The sequence below is a fragment of the Saimiri boliviensis genome, chromosome 6 (genome assembly GCF_048565385.1).
Source record: "Saimiri boliviensis isolate mSaiBol1 chromosome 6, mSaiBol1.pri, whole genome shotgun sequence".
NCBI lineage: Eukaryota > Metazoa > Chordata > Mammalia > Primates > Cebidae > Saimiri > Saimiri boliviensis.
In genome coordinates this window covers 51,868,277-51,893,650 of record NC_133454.1, presented here as the reverse complement: position 1 = coordinate 51,893,650, position 25,374 = coordinate 51,868,277, and the positions used below count along the sequence as shown (strand labels likewise).

The 25,374-nt window shown below is 41.5% G+C and overlaps 1 non-coding gene across 1 annotated transcript; it reads right to left on the bottom strand.

The window, feature by feature from the left end:
• Positions 1-2,744: 2,744 nt before the first annotated feature.
• On the bottom strand, positions 2,745-2,846 carry LOC120364842 (small nucleolar RNA U13). Its single transcript, XR_005579979.1, has one exon. It is a non-coding gene; the product is annotated as a small nucleolar RNA U13 (small nucleolar RNA).
• Between the last annotated feature and the right edge of the window lie 22,528 nt (positions 2,847-25,374).

The following is a 25,374-nucleotide window of genomic DNA, read 5'->3' as shown; positions in this document are numbered from 1 at the left end:
CCTGCCTTGCTAGGTTGAGGAAGTTTTCCTGGATAATATCCTGAAGAGTATTTTCCAGCTTGGATTCATTCTCTTCATCACATTCAGGTACACCTATCAAACGTAGGTTAGGTCTTTTCACATAGTCCCACATTTCTTGAAGATTTTGTTCATTCCTTTTTGTGCTTTTTTCTCCGTTCTTGCCTTCTCTTTTTATTTCATTGAGTTGATCTTCAACCTCTGATATCCTTTCTTCTGCTTGGTCAATTTGGCTGTTGAAGCTTGTGCATGCTTCACGAAGTTCTCGTGTTGTGTTTTTCTGCTCCATCAATTTACTTATATTCCTCTCTATGTTGTCCATTCTCGTTAGCATTTTGTCCAATCTTTTTTCAAGGTTCCTAGTTTCTTTGCGTTGGGTTAGAACATGTTCTTTTACCTCACTGTAGTTTCTTACTACCAACCTTCTGAAGTCTGATTCTGTCATTTCATCACAATCCTTCTCCATCTGGTCTGGTTCTCTTGCTGGTGAGGAGTTGTGATCCCTTTTAGGAGGAGAGGTGTTCTGGTTTCGGGAGTTTTCATCCTTTTTGTGCTGGTTTCTTCCCATTTTTGTAGGTTTATCCACCTGTTGTCTTTGTAGTTACTGTCTTTCAGATTGGGTCTCTGAGTGAGCTTCTAGTTCGTGGATGCTGAAGTTACTTTTTTTTTTTTTAAGCTTTCCTTCTAACAGTCTGGCCCTACTACTGATGTCCTCTCCAGGCCCTGCTTGCCTGGGAATCACCTGCAGCAGCTGCAGAACAGTAAGGGTTGCTACCAGTTTCCTCTTCTGCTATCTTTGTCCCAGAAGGATGCTCGCCAACTGTCAGTTCATTCTCTCCTTTATGAGGTGAGTCTTTGGATCTATGGGGGTCAGGGAGCTACTTGAGGAGACAGTCTATCTTTTATTGGGGCTTATGTCCTGAGCTGTGAGCTCCGTTGTTCATTCAGGGCTGCTTGGCAGGTATGTTTAGGCCTGCTGCAGCTGAACTCATAAACCACTTTTTGTTCCCAGGTGCTCTGTCCCGGGGAGTTAGGGCTTTATGAGTTTCCATTGTGCTGCTGCATTTGTTTTTTTCTTTCAGGTCTGCCCCGCCCAGCTATCAACCCACCTGGCCACTGTCTGCCTGCAGAGGCTTTGCTGAGCTACTGTGCTCTTCCCTGTGCTCTTCCCTGTGCTCTTCCCTGCAGCTCTTCCCTGCAGTCCTGTTTTTGTGGGTGTAGTTAGACTGCCTCGGCAATGGTGGCCCCGCCTCTGTTATGGCCGACTCTCTCTGTTGTAGCAGGTTGCCTCAGCAATGGCGGGTTGCCTTAGCAACAGCGGCCTGCCTCCTTAGTGGTGGAGAGTCTCAGTAATGGCGGATGCCCCTCCCCCACTGAGCCAGACCATCCTGGGTTCAGCTGTGCTTGCTGTGAAACACTCAACCCAGAGAGTTTTCAATTACTGTTTTTGTTTTCCTTGTTGTTGGGGGTGGGGTGTGGGACCAGCTGAGCCTGATCAACTGGCTCCCTGACTCAGAGTCTTTTTTTTATTTTTTAAGTGGAATGACCCAGCGTTCCAGTCGCTTGTTGAAAAGGCGCCAGGATCTCTCGTGCCGCGACTCACTGAGTCGGCTCAAACTGTGGCGCTGGCTCCTCGTGGATTTTTTCCTAGGAATCTCCTGGCCTGGCTTGCTATTTCAGATGAATGGGCAACTCTGCCGTCTCAGGGCTCACCAGCTAAGAGGGCTCCCAGACCAGTGGCTTTTGTACGGAGAACCACCGCAACAGGGCATGGTCACAGCAGCCGTGTGGGCCGAATCAGCCCCACTGGGGCCAAAACAGCCGCACCGGCCGGAACAGTGGCGCTGGTGACCCCTTTGCCTGGGTATCTCCTGGTCTGTGGGCAATAAAAATTCGTCTGGAAATGGGGCGTCCACTCACCCTCTGCACTTTCACTGGGAGCTGAAGTCCTGAGCTGTTCTTAGGCGGCCATCTTCCCAGCATCCGCCGCTTCATTTATTTAAAAGACTATTTCCCACTGTTCTGTCATCTTATTTTTGTGATAAGGCAAATGACAGCACACATGAGTCTGTTTATGGGTTCTCTATTTTGTTCTATTGTGCATTGGCTAACTTTGTGCTCTTCTACAAGTGTCTGAATTACAGGAGCTTTATAATGTAGCTTAATATCTGGTAGTTTAAGACCTCCACATTTGTTACTCTTTCTCAAGATTCTCCTAGCTATTTTGATACTTTGCACTTTTACATAAATTTTGGAATCAGTTTATCAATGTCTACAACATTTTTCAAAACGTTGAGATTTTTTTATTAGAATGGCAGTGAATTTTATGTCAATCTGGGGAGAATTAATACATTTACAATATTGATTTGTTTCAACCTATAACTGTGTTGTCTTACCCCACCTATTTCAGTCTTCTTTAATTTATCTTAATCAAGCATGTTGGTTTTTTTGTCTTCGGGTTTTGCACATATTTTCTTGGATTTATTTAAGGGTACTTATGTTTTGATGCTACAGAAAAGGACTATATATATATATATATATATATATATATATATAGTGGTTGTATATAGAAATACAATTAATTTTTGTATATTGAGCTGTGACTTTGCTTGACTTGGTTAAATTAATTTTTTAACTCTATCAGTTTCTTTGTACATTCTTTTCAGTTTTCAGATATACCAAGAGACAGCTTTATTTTTCTTTCTTTTCTTTATTTTTCTGTTTCACATCAGATGGGTAATGTGCCAACATAATACCAAGGTTTGAGGGAGGCACATCTCATACGTGTGTGAAAAGCCAATCATCATGCTTATGAACTACAAGATGATCCTATTTATTTATTTTTGATTATTTTATCCTCCTCTGCCTCTTGCCTTGCATTACATAAGATCTGTGATATAATGTTGAATAAGGAAGGTGAAAGTGAGCATCATTGCATCACTCTTGATATCAAGGGTAAGTCTTTCAATATTTGTCAGTAAAAATGATGTTTGCTGCAATTTTTTTATAGTTGTCCTTTATGAAATTAAGGAAGTTTCCTTCTGTCATTAATTTGCTAAGCTTTTTATTGCTTTCTAATTTTAAACAAGAACAGGTATTGAATTTTATCAAATGGCTTTTCTATATCTATAGAGATAATTATGCAATTTTTTTCTTCTTCATCCTTTTAATTTGTGAATTACAATCAATTACATTGATCAATTTCCAAGTAGTAAACAAACTTCGCTTTCTTAGAATAAGCCCAAGTTAATTGTAATGTATTGTTCTTTTTATAAATTGCTGGATTCAATTTGCTAATAATTTGTTTTGAATTTTTGCATCTATGTTTGTGTAGTATTGGCATTATTTGTTTCTTCAGTGTGTGGTAAAATCCACTGGTAAAGCCATTTGTACTTGACTTTTGCTTCAAGTGTGATATTAGGTATAGGTTATTACAGATGAACTTTATCAGGGTGAGGAAGTTCTCTCTTATTTCCAGTTTTCTGAGCACTTTAAAAATAAGAAATGATCATTAAATTTTGTCAAATGCTTTTTCTGTATCTATTGAGAGGATTATATTTTTTTGTCTGTTAGCATGGTGAATTACGTTGATTTTTGAATATTAAACCAACCTAAACTTCCTAGTCATGACGTATTAACCTTTTAATATATTGTTGTATTAGATTTGCCTAAGATGTCTATTATCATTTGTAATGAGTATTTTTATTATTCCATTTTATTACTTTTGTTGACTTATTTGTTGTAACTCTTTGTTTTGTAATTTTGGTGTTTTCTTCAGGATTTATAGTATACATTTCTAACTTATTGCAGTCTAACTAAAGGAGAGGAGAGGGTCACACAAAAGATAGAAAGAACTTCAAAAATTTGCAGAGGGTCTTTGAATATTCATCTGAATACTACTGAGAGCATGCATTTGAGGAAACTGCCTGAGGCCAGGGAAAGAAACACCTAAAAAGATTAGATGGGACAATGTATGACACTCATACGTGACTGATATGGTGCCTAGTACCACTATATAGAGTGGAATCCATAATTCATGGAGCATTAGGGACAGAACCCAGAAGGGTTTTGCCTTGGTAGTGGAGAAAATTAACCCTAGAATAAACGCTGCTTTAGTCTTATCTAACAAAGCTTACAAGCAAGCTTCAAAAAGGTCAACCTGTTTTCAAATATTTTAACAGCATCTCAGGAAAATCTAAGGAATACTTATAGGAATGCAAAAATATCTGGTACCTAACAGGATAAAATTTATAATGTGGTGGTTGGCAAGTTGGCCGAATAGAAACAACTGTGATCTGTAGCTCCTGGTGAGATCAACATAGAAGGTGGCTGATTTCTGCATTTCCAACTGAGGTACCTGGCTCCTCTCATTGGGACTCGCTAGACAGTGGGTGCAGCAAGCAAGACAAAGAGAGCAAGACAAAGCAGGTTGGGGTGTTACCTCAACCATGAAGTGCAAGGGTTCAGGGAACTCCCTCCCCTAGCCAAGGGAAACTGAATGCCTGTGCTGTGAGGAATGGTGCACTCTGGCCCAGATAGTACACTTTTCCCATGGTCTTTGTAACCCAAAGACCAGGAGATTCCCTTGGGCACCTTTGCCACCAGGGCCCTGAGTTTCAAGCACAAAACTGGGTGGCCATTTGGGCAGACACTGAGCTAGCTGCAGAAGTTTTTTATTGCACCCCAGTGGCACCTGGAATGCCAGTGAGACAGAACCATCACTCCCTTGGAAAGAGGGCTGAAGCCAGGGACCCAAGTGGTCTAGCTCAGTGGATCCCACCCCCATGGAGCCCAGCAAGCTAAGATCTACTGGCTTGAAATTCTTGCTGTCAGCACAGCAGTCTGAAGTTGGCCTGGGATGCTCAAGCTTGGTGAGGGGACAGGGTGTCCACCATTACTGAGGCTTGAATAGGCAGTTTTCCTCTCACAGTGTAAACAAAGCCGCTGGGAAGTTTGAACTGGATGGAACCCACCACAGCTTGGCAAAGCTGCTATAGCCAGACCACCTCTCTAGATTCCTCCTATCTGGGCAGAGCATCTCTGAAAGAAAAGCAGCAGCCCCAGTTAGGGGCTTATCAATAAAACTCCCATCTCCCGGGGACAGAGCACCTGCGGGAAAGGGTGGCTGTGGGCACAGCTTTAGCAGGCATAAATGTTTCTTCCTGGCAGCTCTGAAGAGAGCAGCAGATCTCCCAGCTGCTCAAGCTCAAACTCTGCTAAGGGACAGACTGCCTCCTCAAGTGAGTCCCTGACTCTCTTGCCTCCTGACTGAGAGATACCTCACAGCAGGGGTTGACAGACACCTAATACAGGAGAGCTCTGGCTGGCATCTGGCAGGTCCTCCTCTGGGATGAAGCTTCCAGAGGAAGGAATCTTTGCTGTTCTGCAGCCTCTGCTGGTGATACCCAGGCAAACAGGGTCTGGAGTGGACCTCCAGCAAACTCCAGCAGACCTGCAGCAGAGGGACCTGACTGTTAGAAGGAAAACTAACAAACAGAAAGGAATAGCATCAACATCAACAAAAAGGATGTCCACACAGAAACTCCATTTGAAGATCACCAACACTGAAGACCAAAGGTAGATAAATCTATGAAGATAAGGAAAAACCAGCACAAAAAGGCTGACAATTCCAAAAACCAGAATGCCTCTTCTCTTCTGAAGGATCACAACTCTTCACCAGTAAGGGAACAAAACTGGGCAGAGAATGAGTTTGATGAATTGACAGAAGTAGGCTTCACAAGGTGGGTAAGCTGAGCTAAAGGATCATGTTCTAATTCAAATGCAAGGAAGCTAAGAACCTTGAAAAAAAGGTTAGAGGAATTGCTACTGGAATAGAGAAGAACATAAATAACTGCATGGAGCTGAAAAACACAGCACGAGAACTTCGTAAGCCATACATAAATATCAATAGCCTAATGGATCAAGTGGAAGAAAGGATATCAGAGATTGAAGATCAACTTAATGAAACAGTGTGAAGACAAGATTAGAGAAAAAAGAATGAAAAGGAATGAACAAAGCCTCCAAGAAATATGAGACTATGTGAAAAGACCAAACCTACATTTGATTGGTGTATCTGAAAGTGACAGGGAGAATGGAATCAAGTTGGAAAACACACTTCAGGATGTTATTCAGAAGAACTTTCTCAACCTAGCAAGACAGGCCAACATTCAAATTTGGGAAATACAGAGAACACCACAAAGATATTTCTCAAGAAGAGCAACTCCAAGACACATAATCATCAGAATCACCAAGGTCAAAATGAAGGAATACATGTTAAGGGAAGCCATAGAGAAAGGTCGAGTTACCCACAAAGGGAAGTCCATCAAACTAACAGTGGATCTCTCTGTATAAACCCTACAAGCCAGAAGAGAGGGGGAACCAATATTCAACATTCTCAAAGAAAAGAATTTTCAATGCAGAATTTCATATCCAGCCAAACTAAGCTTCATAAGCAAAGGAGAAATAAAATCCTTTACACTCAAGCAAATTCTGAGAGATTTTGTCACCACCAGGCCTGCCTTACAAGAGCTCCTGAAGGAAGTACTAAATACAGAAAGGAAAAACCAGTACCAGCCACTGGAAAAACATACCAAATTGTAAAGACCGTTGACACTATGAAGAAACTGCATCAACTAATGGGCAAAATAATCAGCTAGCATCATAATGACAAGATCAAATTCACACATAACAATATTAACCTTAAAGGTAAACAGGCTAAATGCCCCAGTTAAAGGGCACAGACTGGCAAGTTGGATAAAGAGTCAAGACCCATCAGTGTGCTGCATTCACACATTAGTGTGCTCTATTCAGTGTGCAAAGACACACATAGGCTCAAAATAAAGGAATGGAGGAATATTTACCAAGCAAATGGAAATAAAAAAAAAAAAAAAGACAGAAAAGCAGGGGTTGCAATCCTAGTCTCTGATAAAATGGACTTTAAATCATCAAAGATCAAAAAACACAAAGAAGGGTATTACATAATGGTAAAGGAATCAATGCCACAAGAAGAGCTAACTATCCTAAATATACATGCACCCAACAGAGGAGCACCCAGATTCATAAAGAAAGTTCTTAGAGACCTAAAAAGAGACTTAGACTCCCACACAATAATAGTGGGAGACTTTAACACCTCACTATCAATATTAGACAGATTGGCGAGACCGAATATTAACAAGGGTATTCAGGACTTGAACTCAGCTCTGGACCAAGTGGACCTAATAGGCATCTATAGAATGCTCCACCCCAAAACAACAGAATATACATTCTTCTCAGCACCACATCACACTTACTCTAAAATTGACCACATAATTGGAAGTAAAACACTTCTCAGCAAATCCAAAGAATGAAAATAATAACAGTCTCTCAGACCACATTGCAATCAAATTAGAACTCAGGACTAAGAAACTCACTGAAAACCTCACATCTACATGGAAACTGAACAACTCCTCCTGAATAACTTCTGGGTAAATAACAAAATTAAGGAAGAAATAAATTAATTTTTTTGAAACCAATGAGAACAAAGACACAACATACCAGAATCTCTAGGACACAGCCAAAGCATGTCTAGAGGGAAATTTATAGCACTAAATGCCCACAGGAGAAAGTGGGAAAGATTTAAAATCTAGAAGCAAAAGGAGAAAAGAAAATGCCCCAACACATTCAGAAGCTAGTGGAAGACAAGAAATAACTAAAATCAGGGTAGAACTAAAGGAGATAGGGACATGAAAAACCCTTAAAAAAAATCAGTGACTCTAGGAGGTAATTTTTTGAAAAGATTAACAAAATACATAGACCACCAGCCAGACTAATAAAGAAGAAAAGGGAGAAGAATCAAATAGACACAATACAAAATGATAAAGAGGACATCACCACTGATCCCACAGAAATACAAAGTGCCATCAGAGAATACTATAAACACCTCTATGCCAATAAACTAGAAAATCTAGAAGAAATGGACAAATTCCTGGACACATACACCGTCCCAAGACTAAACCAGGAAGAAGTTGAATCCCTGAATAGACCGATAACAAGTTCTGAAACTGAGGCAGTAATTAATAGACTATCAACCCAAAAAAGCCCAGGACCAGATGGATTCATAGCCAAATTGTACCAGAAGTACAAAGAAGAGCTAGTGCCATTCCTTCTGAAACTATTCCAAGCAATAGAAAAAGAGGTACTCCTCCCTAACTCATTTTATGAGGCTGTATCATCCTGATACCAAAACCTGGCAGAGACACAACAAAAAAGAAAATTCCAGGCCAATATCCCTGATGAACATCAACGCAAAAATCCTCAATAAAATACTGGGAAACTGAATTCAGCAGCACGTCAAAAAGCTTATTCTCCACCATCAAGTTGGCTTCATCCCTGGGATGCAAGTTTGGTTTAACATATTCAAATCAATAAACATAATCCATCACATAAACAGAAGCAATGACAAAAGCTACATGATTATCTCAATCGATACAGAAAATGCCTTTGATAAAATTCAACACCCCTTCATGCTGAAAACTCTCAATAAACTAGGTGTTGATGAAGCATATCTCAAAATAATAAGAGCTATTTATGACAAACCCACAGGCAATATCATACTGAATAGACAAAAGATGGAAGCCTTCTCTTTGAAAACCAGCACAAGACAAGGGTGCCATCTCTCACCACTCCTATTCAATATAGTATTGGAAGTTCTGGACAACCAGGCAAGATAAAGAAATAAAGTGTATTCAAATAGGAAGAAAGGAAGTCAAAATGTCTCTGTTTGCAGATGTCATGATTGTATATTTAGAAACCCCCATTGTCTCAGCCCAAAATCTCCTTAAGCTGATAAGCAACTTCAGCAAAGTCTCAGGATACAAAATCAATGTGCAAAAATCACAAGCATTTCAATACACCAATAATAGAGAGCCAAATCATGAGTGAACTCCCATTCACAATTGCTACAAAGAGAATAAAATGCCTAGGAATGCAACTCACAAGGGAAGTGAAGGACCTCTTCAGGGAGAACTACAAACCACCACTCAAGGAAATAAGAGAGGACATAAACAAATGGGAAAACATTCCATGCTCATGGATAGGAAGAATCAATATTGTAAAGATGGCCTTACTGCTCAAAGTAATTTATAGATTCGATGCTATCCTCATCAAGCTACCATTAACTTTCTTCACAGAATTAGAAAAAAAACTACTTCAAATTTCATATGGAGCCAAAAAAGAGCCCATATAGCCTAGACAATTCTAAGCAAAAAGGAGAAAGCTGGAGGCATCATGGTACCTGATTTCAAACTATACTATAAGGCTACAGTAACCAAAACAGCATGATACTGGTACCAATACAGATATACAGACCAATGGAACAGAACAGAAACCTCAGAAGTAACACCACACATCTACACCCATCTGATCTTTGACAAACTTGACAAAAACGAGCAACAGGGAAAGGATTCCCTATAATAACAAATAAATGGTGTTGGGAAAACTGGCTGGCCATATGTAGAAAACTGAAACTGGTCCCCTACCTTCCACCTTATACAAAAATCAACTCAAGATGGACTAAAGACTTAAATGTAAGACCTAAAACCATAGAAACCCTGGAAGAAAACCTAGGCACTACCATTGAGGACACAGGTATGGGCAAAAACTTCATGACTAAGACACCAAAAGCAACGTCAATAAACGCCAGAATTGACACATGAGACCTAATTAAACTGAAGAGCTTCTGCAGAGCAAAAGAAATTATCATCAGAGTGAACAGGCAACCTACAGAATGGGAGAAAATTTTTGCAATCTATGCATCTGACAAAGGGCTAATATCCAGAATCTACAAGGAACCTAAACAAATTTAAAAGAAACAAAAAAACCCATCAAAAAGTGGGCGAAGGATATGAACAGATACCTCCCAAAAGAAGACATTTATGTGGCCAATGAACATTTGATAAAAAGCTCATCATCACTGGTCATTAGAGAAATGCAAATCAAAACCACAAAATACCATCTCATGCCAGTTAGAATGGCTATCATTAAAAAATCAGGAAACAACAGATGCTAGAGAGGATGTAGAGAAATAGGAACACTTTTACACTGTTGGTGGGAGTGTAAATTAGTTCAACCATCGTGGAAGACAGTGTGGCAATTCTTCAAGGATCTAGAACCAGAAATACCATTTAATCCAGCAATCCCATTACTGGGTATATACCCAAAGGATTACAAATCATTCTACTATAAAGACACATACACAATAAAAAATATCTTTATTGTATCACTGTTTACAGTAGCAAAGACTTGGAACCAATCCAAATGCCAACCAATGATAGACTGGATAAAGAAAATGTGGCACATATACACCATGGAATACTATGCAGCCATAAAAAAGGATGAGTTCGTGTCCTTTGGAGGCACATGGATTAAGCATACACCATCATTCTCAACAAACTAACACAGGAACAGAAAACCAAACACTGTATATTCTCACTCATAAGTGGGACTTGAACAATGAGGGCACATGGACACAGAGGGGGAACATCACATAGTGGAGCTTGTCATGGGGTGGAGGACTAGGGGAGGGATAGCATTAGGAGAACTACCTAATATAGATGATGGGTTGATGGGTGCACCAAACCACCATGGCACTTGTATACCTATGTAGCAAGCCTGCACATTCTGCACGTGTACCCCAGAACTTAAAGTATAATAATCATTTTTTCAAAACTAAAAAAGAAAAAAATTTATAATGCTTGGCATCTCATAAAAAACCAAGTGTGTAAAGTAGTGTAAAACTATACCCATAACAGGGAGAAAAATCAATCAAAATTGATCCAGATGGTAGAATTAGTACAAAAGGGCATAACAAAACTTGTTATAACTGTATCTATATGTTCAAAAAGCTAAAAGAAATAATTATGCTATGTAAAGTAGAGGCATAAAAGATATAAAAATAGACTCAATTTGAATTTCTAGAGATGAAAACTGCAATGTTTGAGATAAAAAATACACTAAATAAAATTATGGTAGTTTAGACATTGTATAAGAAAAGATTAGGAAACTTGAAGACATAGCAGTAGAAATGATTCAAAACAAAAGACAACTACAATAAGAATTTAAAAATATAAAGAGAATTAGTGAGCTGTGGTATGATGAACCCTAACTGCCCTGGTCTCCTCTGACTCTTGGATCTATCTCCTCTATTCAGAGATCACTGGACCCCACCTGGGTTTCCCTCCTTGCACCACATTGTAGAAACTGTCTTTAGGCAATGAGCTAAGGGCAGCTGTAGAGTTCACTCACCTCCTTTATTTCCCATCTCTCAGAAATCACTGTTTTTTGCTGTTTAATGTCCAAAGTTGTAAAGAACATTGTTTCATAAATAAGAAAGTAAAATTTTCTTAAAATTTTTAGTTATTGGCTGGGCGCGTTGGCTCATGCCTGTAATCCTAGCACTTTGGGAGGCCGAGGTGGGCAGACGACGAGGTCAAAAGATGGAGACCATCCTGGCCAACATGGTGAAACCCCGTCTCTACTAAAAATACAAAAAACAAAAATAAAAAAAATTAACTGGGCATGGTGACCTGCGCCTGTAATTCCAGCTACTCAGGAGGCTGAGGCAGGAGAATTGCTTGAACCGGGAGGCAGAGGTTGCAGTGAGCCAAGATGGCGCCACTGTACTCCAGCCTGGCACCTGGCGATGGAGTGAGAGACTCTGTCTCAAAAAAAAAAAAAAAAAAAAAAATTTAGTTATTTTCAGTGGGAGGGCATATCTGGTACTGGTTACTTTACCTTGGCTCCAAGTGGATGTCAGGCATAGTATTTATATATATTTTAATTAACTTAGGTTTATTAAGTCTATTTTTCCAATCTTTTATATCCTTTATGTTATTTTTATGTGCTTATTCTACCAGTTACTGGGAAAAATACATGAAATTATTTATTTTTCCTTGCTCTAGATTTTGCATTTTCCATTTACGTATGCACCTATATTATGAAGTGCATACATAGGTACAATTCTTATATCTTCCCAGTGTACTGATCCTTTTCTTATTATAAAACATATTATGTTTTTATATTGTTTTTGTTATTGTAAAACATATTTCATTTTCTCTGGTAACTCCTCTTGCCTCAAAGTCTACTCTGTCTAAAGATAGTATAGCCATACTACCTTTTTTTGGTTGGTGTTTGCATAGTATAGTTTTTCCCATCCTTTTCCTTTCATTCTTTTGGTAGTCTTATATTTAAGGTATATCACTTGTAAGCAGCATATAGTTGTTTATTTGCATCATAGTTATTGAAAAGCAATATGAATATTTCCATGTTCCTGCATGGAGCTTTCAGAACAAAGAAAATTGGCATGCTATAACAATGGAGCATTTCTCTTGTCTCCAGACACATCTGCTCCTCACATTCTAAGGATGATAGATCTGGAGCCACTTTTCTCCTATGTAATGGAGCTATCTGCTCCTATTCAAAGGATAAATAAACTTATCTTACCCAGAGCCAAATGCTTGCCCTTCAGAGTAGAGAGTTTTTCCTTTGTCTTTGGCTTTAGTATTTCATGTGTCCCAAATGAAAGCCTGAAATGTTTACCAGGTCTCCTCCTTGGTGGTCTTCAAGTCTCCCTAGCACTTTAAGAGTGCTAAAATGCTCCTTTTAAACTTTCTGGCCTCATAGCCACTTTTTGGTTAGGTTTCTCAGCCCCTGGGCTGCTGATTATATATCACAAATGCCTTGAGAGAGATTGGCATTGAATATTGGGTTCACTTATGTGATCTCTTCTCTCCAGGATCTCCTCTCCTCATGTCCTCAGTGCCTTGGTAGCTTTGAACTTCTATTTGTCTCCTCAGCCACATGAAACTGTTTAAAGCTCTGCCTGGCCTTATAGTATCTTAGTTCATGTCTGATACTTGTCTTTTCAGTCTGAGCTGCTATATATGATTCAGTGAATACACCAATGGAAAAGCAATCATAAATGGAGGGTACTTTTCAATTCATTTCTCTTCTTTTTGGAATTTTTGCTCATACGTAGATCTTCAATAATTGTAAAAACTTTTTTTTTGGCTGGGTGCTGTGGCTCGCGTCTGTAATTCCAACAATTTGGGAGGCTGAGGTGGGTGTACCACTTGAGATCAGGAGTTCTAGACCATCCTGGCCAACATGGTGAAATCTCATCTCTACCGAAAATACAAAAATTATCTGGGCATGGTGGCATGTGCCTGCAGTCCCAGCTACTCGGGAGGCTCAGGCAGGAGAATCACTTGAACCCGGAAGGTGGAGGTTGTAGTGAGCCAAGATCACCACTACACTCCAGCCAAAAAAATTATTAGCAGGAGAATCTGTCTGATTCAAGCCAGTTTATCACAGACAAGAAATGAAATCTTGTACATGCTTTTATGAAGGAGTTTGTGACTTTGTGTTAGACCTGGAGATTAAGGAGAACAAGAATCAAATAAACGTGAGAGAGAAGAGATAGGAAAAGATTAGGTTGCTTGACATCCAAGAGGCTTGGTATTGCTGCAGTCCACCATGTTCCTCAGATTAGTAATTACATTTTAGTCTTGCTACTGGGTTGGAAGGAACCTGGAAGCTGTTTTCAGATATCAGAAGGACTCTACTGTGGCTTTGGCAATAATGGGAAAGGGGTTAGGGGAACAGGAGCAGATGGTATACATAGAAACTGAAAGCAAACAAATTTTGGCTTGATAAAAAGGAAGTATTTCTAACAAAGATGGGTTAGAATGTGGATCAATATGAAACAATACATTTCTTATTCATAAGGCATTCAAAGATTGGCTACCTGGGGTGAAGCCAATAGGCCAATACTTGAAGCCAATTGACCAATAGCTCCATGGCTATTCAGAATTCAGACAGCAGTTGTAAGGATCCCATACCTGAGAGAACATGAGAGGTCTTAAGGCCAGGCTCTCAAATGCCAAATGCAGGGCAAAACAGTACTGAGCTTTGAATCAGAGAGACTTAGATGTTGATTTTGGCTCTACCTTGGGCAAGTAGCCTAACTTTTCTTAACCTTAAACAGAGGAGATTAGAATATTGAATGTGGGATGGGCTAGATGGCCTAGTATATACTTGATTGTAGTAAGTTAGGAGCTCAATAAATATTTTCCTTTCTTTTCCTTTTTAAGAGACAGAGTCTTTCTTTGTCACCCAGGTTAGAGTATAGTGGCATGATCATAGCTCAATGCAGCCTTGAATGCCTGGGCTCAAGTGATTCTCCTGTCTCAGCCTTCCAAAGTGCTGGGATTATAGACATCAGCCACCTTCCCTGGCACAATAAATGTTGAGCAAACATGATCTACAGAGTCCCATCTAATGCCAGGATTCCATTATTTTATAAGTGAGGAAGTCAATATGGTGTGGAGGTGGGATATAAAGCACACAGGGCTGGGATGCTATGTTTCCAGAGTAGATTAGGAGGAGGAACAGGGAATACCATCTTTTCCATTCCTTCCTCTCACAATCCCGTACTTCAGCCAACTCTAGATGTCCTTGTTAAACTTACATGTTAAGCTGAGCTCCAACACAGAACATAAGAGCCTAGAAGAGGTGGAGATAAATGAAGACAAAAGGAGCTTTTTCCATAGTTGTGGGTATTTCTGTTTCATGCCCTCTAAGGGGCTGCAGATGTGGTTTTGCAGAGCCTGGCATCTTGCCCTCCTGGGGCAGTCCCAGCCTGCCCTGGGAAAGGTGCCAGCTAGGAGGTCATGTCCTGGCCGGTCCTCGCCTCCCTCCTCTCTGCGGCATTTCCTCAGCCGGGGTTGGTGCTGCCTCTCCCTCCATCACTGCAGACTGAAACAGACGAATCAGTGCCCCTCGCTTGGGGAGCTCAAGGCGGGCACCCTTCCCCCATTCCCATCCCCAAGCAGTGCTAAGAGTACTGCTCCCACCAGCCGAATCCTGCAAATGGTGCTACTAAATATTTCATTCGGGCTTAACAACTCAATCTGCCTGCCATTATCCTGAGGGCCCCCGCAGCCCCCAGCCCCTTTCTGATGAACAAAGTAGCTGGCCAGGAAGATCTGCTGAAGCCATCATTGAAGGCTGTGTTAGCTGCTGCTCAGGGCGGGCTTGGGCAGAGGCGCAGCATTAAGCAGGAAGCATCGATTGCAGCATTAGCTGGCTTTTTACATTCCCAGGCAGACAATGCAAGTACCTTCAATTATCTTCAAAGCAACTGAAGGGAAGGAAATTGGTCTTAGATGTGGTAAATAGACTCCACAAAGTTCGCTGAAGCATGCAAAGATGTGCACACCGGGGACAGAGAGGCCTATCTGCCAATCCCGCTCCACGGCTGCTCAGAATTCCGACAGCCATTGCAGGGGGCTCCCATGCCTAAGAGAACATGAGGGGTCTCAAGGCCAGGCTCTCAAATGCCAAGTGCAGTGCAAAACAGTGCTACGCTTGGAATTAGATTTTGATTTTGGCTCTACTGATGTGTGACCTAGGGCAAGTAGCTCAACCTCTCTGAGCCTCATTTTCCTTATTAGTGATATGCAACTAGTAACATCTACCTTAGAAAGGAGCAATCCTGATTTCGGGGCTCTGCCCTCTTAGATTGGACCCTCCTGTATGTCCTCAAGCGTCTTGTGCTGATTTCCGTCCCAGGGTATAGCACACTGTTGTAGTTGTCGGGTTTCACATCTGTTCTTCCTGTTAGACTAGAAGTTGTTCATTTCTCTTTTTAGGGAGAGGCCATGGTCCCATGAAGGAGCTAGTGAAAGCCATGGACCCTCTCCCTGTAAACAAGCACATAAAGATATAACGTGCCTGTAGTTTCCAGGAACTCCTAGGAGCTAGGCTAGAGTCCCTGTAGCAGCGTTCATGCAGGGCATGGCACATACGTCACAATCAGAACATGCCTGCTGCTGCTTGCATAACCTCAAAGATGCTTTCTTGCTCTATAATTTTGGAATTCAGTTCTATTCCAGAAGAATTTGGTGAGCACTGACTGTGTGGAAGGTCCTTGATTGGGTCTTGTGGAGAATATGAGAACATGGGTCCTGCCCACGTGATGGAGAATGAGGAGACACAGACACGTGTAGGACACGTTTGTCAATGACTCAAGGGGCTAAGATTCAGCCATTTGAAAGCTCCCTTAACTGAAACAACTCCTAGGAAAGGGTTTTATCACTTTTCCTTCCACCCCTGACCTTGGAGATCCTAGAGGGTAGGTTGTTGGGACTGATTGTGGGAGAAGAGGCAAGAATGTGTTTGGGATAGAGGTGTGTGATAGGTATGGTAGGTGGGGAAGAGTATAGTGTGATGAGAAGGCCATTAACACATGTGGGCCAGAAGCACTGGCACCACCCTTGGTGCTGGGGCAAAGAGTTGAGGGCCCAGCAGCCAGCACCTGCTTGCTTTTGTCCGGTACCCCTTGCTGAGTTAATCTATTCAGCGAGGACATCATTGTGCACAGGCAATTTGCATAACTCTGCCAAGCCTCTGATTGCAGGGAGCACAAGTGCCTGTTGGGGAAAGCTGCCAAGAGAGCATCCCTTTGTCCTTTTCAGACCAGGGAGGGGGTGTGGCCTGGGGGGCTGGGCCCAGAATTCGGGATCTAGGAGAGCTGGCCAGGCCCCTTATAGCCAGTCCTCCCAGGCGGAATCTATGAGAGTGAATTGGGACTCCCCAGAGGCTTGTTTCAGGGGATTTAGCCTATTCCCACCCCATAGCCTGTTCCATCTTCTCTGCATTTAATGACTTAATTTTAAAAAGATAAAACCCCTTGCCAATATTTTTAAGGAGTTAAATAAGTATCAGCGATGGCCCCTGTTGGGGCTGTTTGGATTTGGAAAGAAAATACTGAGATGTAAAGATATCAATATTTAATTGTCTCTTGAAGCTTGCATTTTCAAGCAAGCAGCAGGGAGCTGAGAGTCCCTTTTAAATGTGTGTGTGTGCACGCGCGTGCTTGTGCGTATGCACTCACATACATATGTGCCTATTCGTGCGGGCATGTGTGTGTGTTTAATAGAGGATAAAGCTTCAGGAGCTTTGTGCATGGTCACTGCTCTTTCCCTGTTTAATTTTGCTCCCTACCACCTCCGGAGATAATAACAGAGGATGAATTCTGCTTTTGATTAATTCAACAAACAGGTACAGAACACCTGTGTGGATCCTCCTCACCCTTAAGGCATTTATGGTCCGGTAGGATGTTATGTTGTTTACACAAATTGCCATGCTACCCATTAGACAGACTGGAATAAATTCTGCAAAGGTAGGAGAAGTTTGTGGAACTGCTTCATAGAGTGGCTATTATGCCCTCAGAAACTAGGTTGCTGGAGGGGCTCACTCAGCCAGAGCCCATCTCTCCCACGTGCCTCGCGTCGTTCCTGGAACACGACAGATGCTCAATAAATCCGTGTTGAATGGTTGTTGGACTTCTTAAGCATTCCCTCTAGCTTTGTGATCATTTCTGCCCATACTGTCTCCCCCAAATGTTTGGCAGTTTCCCAGGAAAAGATACATACATTCCAGAGGAAGAAAACAGACCCACTGTAGTTAATGGGGCCCTGAGAATGGCTGAAAATCAGGGCTGCAAGGGTCTGAGCCCAGAGAGGAGTCATTTGGCCTGTTTCACATGGCACTATTCATGGCATTTGGGTTAGACCCTGGGAGGAGGCTCTTGGTCTCTTGATGAGGGGAGTTTGCAAAATGCCCATCCCGGGAGCCTTTCAGGGAAAGAGATAAATGAGATTAACAGGGGCAAGGACAAGAGGACCTTCTCATTCCCTTCCAATATGGGGCCATCCTAGTCTGTTTGTGCTGCTGTAACAACATGTCACTGACTGGGTAATTTATACGTAGTAGAAATTTATTTCTCACAGCTCCAGAGGCTGGAAAATTCAAAATCAAAGCACTAGTAGGTTTGGTGTCTAGGGAGGGCCCCATCTCTCTGCTTTCGAGATGACAGCCTGTGGCTGCATCCTCCAGAGGGGACAAGCACTATGTCCTCATATGGCAAAAGGAATGGGAAAGGGGTGAACCCACTCCCTCCAGCCCTTTTATAAGTAACGGCTCTCATATCATCCATGAATGCTCTGCCCTCATGACTTAATTACCTCCTGAAAGCCTCACATCTTGATACTGTCACATTGGTGATTAAGTTTCAACACATAAATTTGGGGGGACATTCAGATCATAGGCACTGGGGGGACCTCAGCTTATAGGCACTGGAAAAAGAATTGGATAGGGGCCTTCCAATTGGATAGGATTTGCATGCGGTATCAGTGGGGAATAAAGTGACGTAAGTCATAAAACCAGAAAAACTCAGCAGTTGGCCAATTGTTATAACTTTATTGAGTTGGGTCGCTGATCAGCTTTTTTCCCCTTGGAGGATTCCAGAGACCCCAGGGAGATGCTAGGCAGGCCTCACTTAGAAGAAAAGAGTATGGTACCACCCTGTACCCAACTGTGGATTGCAAATATGAGATAATATAAAGTAAAATGCAATCTGAATGCACCCTCCCCTCACCTTCTGAGCAGAAATCTCCTCTCATGCCCAGAAGAAGGAAGCAACTAGAGTTTTGGAGAAAGCAAGAGGATCTCAGAGAATCTCTGACTCCTTTAGCTGTGAGGATTGAGAATTGCCCATCCCCAGAGAGCACCACATGTAGTATGAGGAGAGCAAACCCTGCAGCTGGGCTCCAAAAGGCTCTAATCACATAGGGCTGAACAGGGCTCCTTGGATTTGGGCCGTGTGGAGGCCCTGGGTGTAGGGTTGAAGGAGTGGCTAAGAAGCCATGAAGACCATCCACGTGCTTTAGGCAAGTCAGCACCCAAACTGTTCCTGTCTCTAACAACCAAGATTTTACAGCTTTCCTCAATGGCTTTGATGCTTCATCTTGCAGCAACTCCTGCTTAAAGAAAACCTATTGCTTTAATACATAAAAGACTCTGGTTCAATCTGCACATGAATGGGGAGTTGTCACTCAGTATCTTTATGTCAGTGGTTCTCAATTCTCAATCTCTAGTGGGTCACAAACCTCCTACAGAATTTGTTAAAAGCTATGGGCCCTCTTTTACTTCAAAGTGCACCGACATACATAGATGTACAATTTGGCATATAACTTCAGGGCATTTATGGACTTCATGGACCCCACCAATAGATCCCATTAATAATATACCTCCTCCAGAATAACATTTTTGAGCTTTTGGGGAAATATAATGATGTTGAATAGCATTTTGCAGTTTGCAAATTACTTTCATAGTACTTTGTGTTAATTAATCTTCATAACAACCCTATTAGGGTAGGAATTATTATATTATTGTCTTTATTTACAGATAAAGAAAACAAGCCTCAAAGGAATTATATCAGTTTCCCACAGCTAGTAAGAGAATAAGTAAACATTAGAATCAGGCCTTCTGCTTGCATTCCCATGAACTTTCACCTGGCCACACTTGTGCCTTCTCTTTGAGTTTTTTCTTTTCTTTTTTTGAGGCAGTTTCATTCTGCTGCTCAGGTTGGAGTGTAGTGGCAGGATATTGACTCACTGCAACCTCCACCTCCCAGCTTCAAGTGGTTCCCCTGCCTCAGCCTACCGAGTAGCTAGGATTTTAGGCATGCACCACAAGCCCGGCTAGTTTTTTGTATTTTTAGTAGAGATAGGGTTTCACCATGTTGGCCAAGCTGGTCTAGAACTTCTGACCTCAGCTGATCCACCTGTCTTGGCCTCTCAAAATGCTGGGATTGCAGGAATGAGCCACCCTATCCAACCCCTTTGAGTTTTTTCTAACAATGCTTCCTGTGACTCTTATATCTATTTTTGTTTCGTGAATGCATGATGGTTTGGGATCTGGGGTTCTGGCTCTGAGAATGGCCAGACTCCTTGGGACAGGAGAGGGGCCCAGGAGAGAGAATGGTCTTCAGGAGTCAAGGCTGTTTTCTGAGTTAGTGATTCTGGCTGATATCCCTCAAGCACATCTGCGACTCCTGATGTTAGGGAGAAGTACGAAAGTCCTAGGATTCTAGGACTGGAGGTGACCCATAAGTGGGTTAGTCAATTCTACTTCCTAGACCTCCAAATCTGTAGGGAGGAAAGCATCTCTTCCATCTCCACACCTGCTGCATCTGAATGGCAAATGTAGCTGTACCCTTAAAGGACTTTTTAAAGATTTCTTTGAACATAAACAGTTCTCCTTGCCTGAATTTCTTAAACCTGTGGCTTGGCAGACAGTGGTGACATTAGAACAATTTTCTCTTTAATTCCTTTCCATAGATTTCCAAGGGAATTTTTATATTAATAATATCATTTGCTCAATTCAATTCTAATGAATATGGATTAATTTTCTGCATTATAGCTATTGATCTTAGGCTATTGATCTGAGGAAGGGAAAGTTGCGGCTCATAAATCCCTCTGTTCTGACTGAGGGTTCCCTGGGGGCACAGATGGGGAGGTGTAAGTAGCAAGAGATGGGAAAGCTAGAGAGGGTTGGCTCCAGAGGGATGAGGCTGGGGAGATGATTGTGAGGGCTGGAGAGGGAGATGAAGACCCTCTTGATCACCTTAGGCTCTGTCCAGATAATCCTGCTTACTCCTCGCCATCTGTGCCCCAGGATTTCCCATCCCTTTGCTTAGTCCGTGCTTCCCTTCCTATGGCTATAGCCCTTCCTCTTCCTCTCTGACTTGTCAAACTTTTGCCTGCATTTCCAAACCCAGATCAAATGCCATGCTTTCACGAAGTCTTTTTTTTTTTTTTTTTTGCTTCTCTTCCATCTATTGCTAATTGAAATTTCTTATTGTTTTTTACATTCCTGTGATGCTTTATCTATTACAACCCTTAACACTTTCTGCTATGTCCACATCTTTTTCTTTTCTTTTTTGAGATGGAGTCTTGTTCTGTTACCCGGGCTGGAGTTCAGTGACGTGATCTCAGATCACTGCAACATCCACCTCCTGGGCTTAAGTGATTCTTGTGCCTCAGCCTCCCAAGTAACTGGGATTACAGGTGTGTGCCACCACACCCAGCTAATTTTTGTAGTTTTAGTAGACACGGGGTTTCACCATGTTTGCCTGGCTGGTCTCAAACTCCTGACCTCAAATGATCTGCACATCTCAGCCTCCCAAGGTGCTAGAATTACAGGCATGAGCCACTGTGCCTGGCCTGTGTCCACACCTTAATTTCTGACCATAAACCTCATGAAGGCAAGCATACTGCCTGTCTCTTTTAGTAGTGTAAGCCCAACATCTAACACAGATAGACTCACTGAAATACTTGTTTAATGGATGAAGAGTCAAAGTCTGGGATGATAGGGGTCAGGAAGTAAACTCTTCCTTCTGTTCCATAATTAACTTTTCTTAAGTTTCACCATTCCCTGTTGAGTAATGAAGTGGTATAGATTAAGGGAAAGATTGTCCTATGAGACATTCTCATTCCCATTAGATTCGCAGTATCAAGTTGCTAATCAAGTTGCTCTCAAATGAAGGGAGCATAGCCTTATGCTAAAAAGAGAAGTGTCAGAGGAGTGTTTGCCCTCTGTCCATTTCACTCTGTAGTTATTGAAAGGATGCACTGTGTTCACTTATTAATGAGAGCATGCTATTCTCACTGAGCCCATTCCTCATGTCTCCTTTTTTTTTTTTTGGAAGTTGAGATTTCTTTTTTTTTTTTCTTTATTGCATTTTAGGTTTTGGGGTACATGTGAAGAACATACAACATTGTTGCATAGTACACACATGGCAGTGTGGTTTGCTGCCTTCCATCCCCTCACCTGTATCTGTCATTTCCCCCCATGCTGTCTCTTCCCACCTCCCCACCCCCCTGTCCCTCCCCCATTTCCCCCCAATGGACCCCAGTGTGTAGTGCTCCCCTCCCTGTGTCCATGTGTTCTCATTGTTCAACACCCGCCTATGAGTGAGAACATGTGGTGTTTGATTTTCTGCTCTTGTGTCAGTTTGCTGAGAATGATGGTTTCCAGGTTCATCCATGTCCCTACAAAGGACATGAACTCATCGTTTTTGATGGCTGCGTAGTATTCCATGGTGTATATGTACCACATTTTCCCTATCCAGTCTATCATCGTTGGGCATTTGGGTTGGTTCCAGGTCTTTGCTATTGTAAACAGTGCTGCAATGAACATTCGTGTGCACCTGTCCTTATAGTAGAATGATTTATAATCCTTTGGATATATACCCAGTAATGGGATTGCTGGGTCAAATGGGATTTCTATTTTTAGGTCCTTGAGGAATTGCCACACTGTCTTCCACAATGGTTGAATTAATTTACATTCCCACCAACAGTGTAAAAGTGTTCCTATTTCTCCACATCCTCTCCAGCATCTGTTGTTTCCAGATTTTTTTAATGATCGCCATTCTAACTGGTGTGAGATGGTATCTCAATGTGGTTTTGATTTGCATTTCTCTAATGACCAGTGATGATGAGCATTTTTTCATGTTTGTTGGCCTCCTGTATGTCTTCTTTTGTAAAGTATCTGTTCATATCCTTCGCCCATTTTTGAATGGGCTTGTTTGTTTTTTTCTTGTAGATCTGTTTTAGTTCTTTGTAAATTCTGGATATCAGCCCCTTGTCAGATGGGTAGAATGCAAAAATTTTTTCCCATTCTGTTGGTTGCCGATTCACTCTACTGTTTCTTTTGCCGTGCAGAAGCTGTGGAGTTTGATTAGGTCCCATTTGTCTATTTTGGCTTTTGTTGACATTGCTTTTGGCGTTTTGGTCATGAAATCCTTGTCTACGCCTATGTCCTGAGTGGTTTTGCTTAGATTTTCTTCTAGGGTTTTTGTGGTGTTAGGTCTGATGTTTAAGTCTTTAATCCATCTGGAGTTAATTTTGGTGTAAGGTGTCAGGAAGGGGTCCTGTTTCTGCTTCCTGCACATGGTTAGCCAGTTTTCCCAACACCATTTATTAAACAGGGAATCCTTTCCCCATTGCTTGTTTTTGTCAGGTTTGTTGAAGATCAGATGGTTGTGGGTATGTTGTATTTCCTCTGAGGCCTCTGTTCTGTTCCATTGGTCTATATCTCTGTTTTGGTACCAGTACCATGCTGTTTTGATTACTGTAGCCTTGTAGTACAGTTTGAAGTCCGGTAGTGTGATGCCTCCTGCTTTGTTCTTTTTGCTTAGAATTGACTTGGCTATGCGGGCTCTCTTTTGGTTCCATATGAAGTTTAAGGTGTTTTTTTCCAGTTCTGTGAAGAAGGTCATTGGTAGCTTGATGGGAATAGCGTTGAATCTGTAAATTACTTTGGGCAGTATGGCCATTTTCACGATGTTGATTCTTCGTAACCATGAACATGGATGTTTCTCCATCTGTTTGTGTACCTCTCCTACTTGGTCGAGCAGTGGTTTGTAGTTCTCCTTGAAGAGGTCCTTTACGTTCCTTGTTAGTTGTATTCCTAGGTATTTTATTCTCTTTGTAGCAATTGTGAATGGCAGTTCATTCTTGATTTGGTTCTCTTTAAGTCTGTTACTGGTGTATAGGAATGCTTGTGATTTTTGCACGTTGATTTTGTATCCTGAGACTTTGCTGAAGTTGTTTATCAGTTTCAGGAGATTTTGGGCTGAGACAATGGGGTCTTCTAGATATACAATCATGTCATCTGCAAATAGAGACAATTTGATTTCCTCCTTTCCAATTTGGATACCCTTTGTTTCTTTTTCTTGCCTGATTGCTCTGGCTAGAACTTCCAGTACTATATTGAATAGGAGTGGTGAGAGAGGGCATCCATGTCTAGTGCCAGCTTTCAAAGGGAATGCTTCCAGTTTTTGCCCATTCAGTATGATACTGGCTGTTGGTTTGTTGTAAATAGCTTTTATTGTTTTGAGATACGTTCCATCAATACCTAGTTTATTGAGGGTTTTTAGCATAAAGCGCTGTTGAATTTTGTCAAAAGTGTTCTCTGCATCAGTTGAGATAATCATGTGATTTTTGTCTTTGGTTCTGTTTATATGGTGAATTATGTTTATGGACTTGTGTATGTTGAACCAGCCTTGCATCCCTGGGATGAATCCTACTTGATCATGGTGGATGAGGTTTTTGATATGCTGCTGCAATCGGTTTGCCAGTATTTTATTGAAGATTTTTGCATCTATGTTCATCATGGATATTGGCCTGAAATTTTCTTTTCTTGTTGAGTCTCTGCCGGGTTTTGGTATCAGGATGATGTTTGTCTCATAAAATCATTTGGGAAGGATTCCCTCTTTTTGGATTGTCTGGAATAGTTTCAGAAGGAATGGTATCAGCTCCTCTTTGTATGTCTGGTAGAATTCGGCTGTGAACCCATCTGGACCTGGGCTTTTTTTTGGTGGTAGGCTCTTTATTGCTGCCTCAACTTCAGACCTTATTATTGGTCTATTCAGGGTTTCGGCTTCTTCCGGGTTTAGGCTTGGGAGGATGCAGGTATCCAGGAATTTATCTATTTCTTCCAGGTTTACTAGTTTATGTGCATAGAGTTGTTTGTAATAATCTCTGATGATGGTTTGGATTTCTGTGGAATCTGTGGTGATATCCCCTTTATCGTTTTTTATTGCATCAATTTGGTTATTCTCTCTTTTCTTTTTTATTAATCTGGCTAGTGGTCTGTCTATTTTGTTGATCTTTTTGAAAATCCAGCTCCTGGATTTATTAAGTTTTTGAAGAGTTTTTTGTGTCTCTACTTCCTTCAGTTCTGCTCTGATCTTAGTTATTTCCTGTCTTCTGCTAGGTTTTGAGTTTTTTTGATCTTGTTCCTCTAGCTCTTTCAATTTTGATGCTAGGGTGTCAATTTTAGATCTCTCCTTTCTTCTCATGTGGACACTCATTGCTATATATTTTCCTCTAGAGACTGCTTTAAATGTGTCCCACAGATTCTGGTATGTTGTGTCTTCGTTCTCATTGTTTTCGAAGAACATCTTTATTTCTGCCTTCATTTCATTGTTTATCCAGTTAACATTCAAGAGCAAGTTGTTCAGTTTCTATGAAGCTGTGCGGTTCTGAGTTAGTTTCTGCATTCTGAGTTCTAACTCGATTGCACTGTGGTCTGAGAGACGCTTGCTATGATTTCCATTCTTTTGCATTTGCTGAGGAGTGATTTATTGCCGATTCTGTGGTCAATTTTAGAGTAGGTGTGATGTGGTGCTGAGAAGAATGTATATTCTGTGGATTTGGGGTGGAGAGTTCTATAAATGTCTATTAGGTTTGCTTGTTCCAGGTCTGAGTTCAGGTCCTGGATATCCTTGTTGATTTTCTGTCTGGTTGATCTAATATTGACAATGGGTTGTTAAAGTCTCCCACCATTATTGTGTGGGAGTCTAAGTCTCTTTGTAAGTCATTAAGAACTTGCGTTATGTATCTGGGTGCTCCTGTATTGGGTGTGTATATATTTAGGATCGTTAGCTCTTCTTGTTGCAGTGATCCTTTT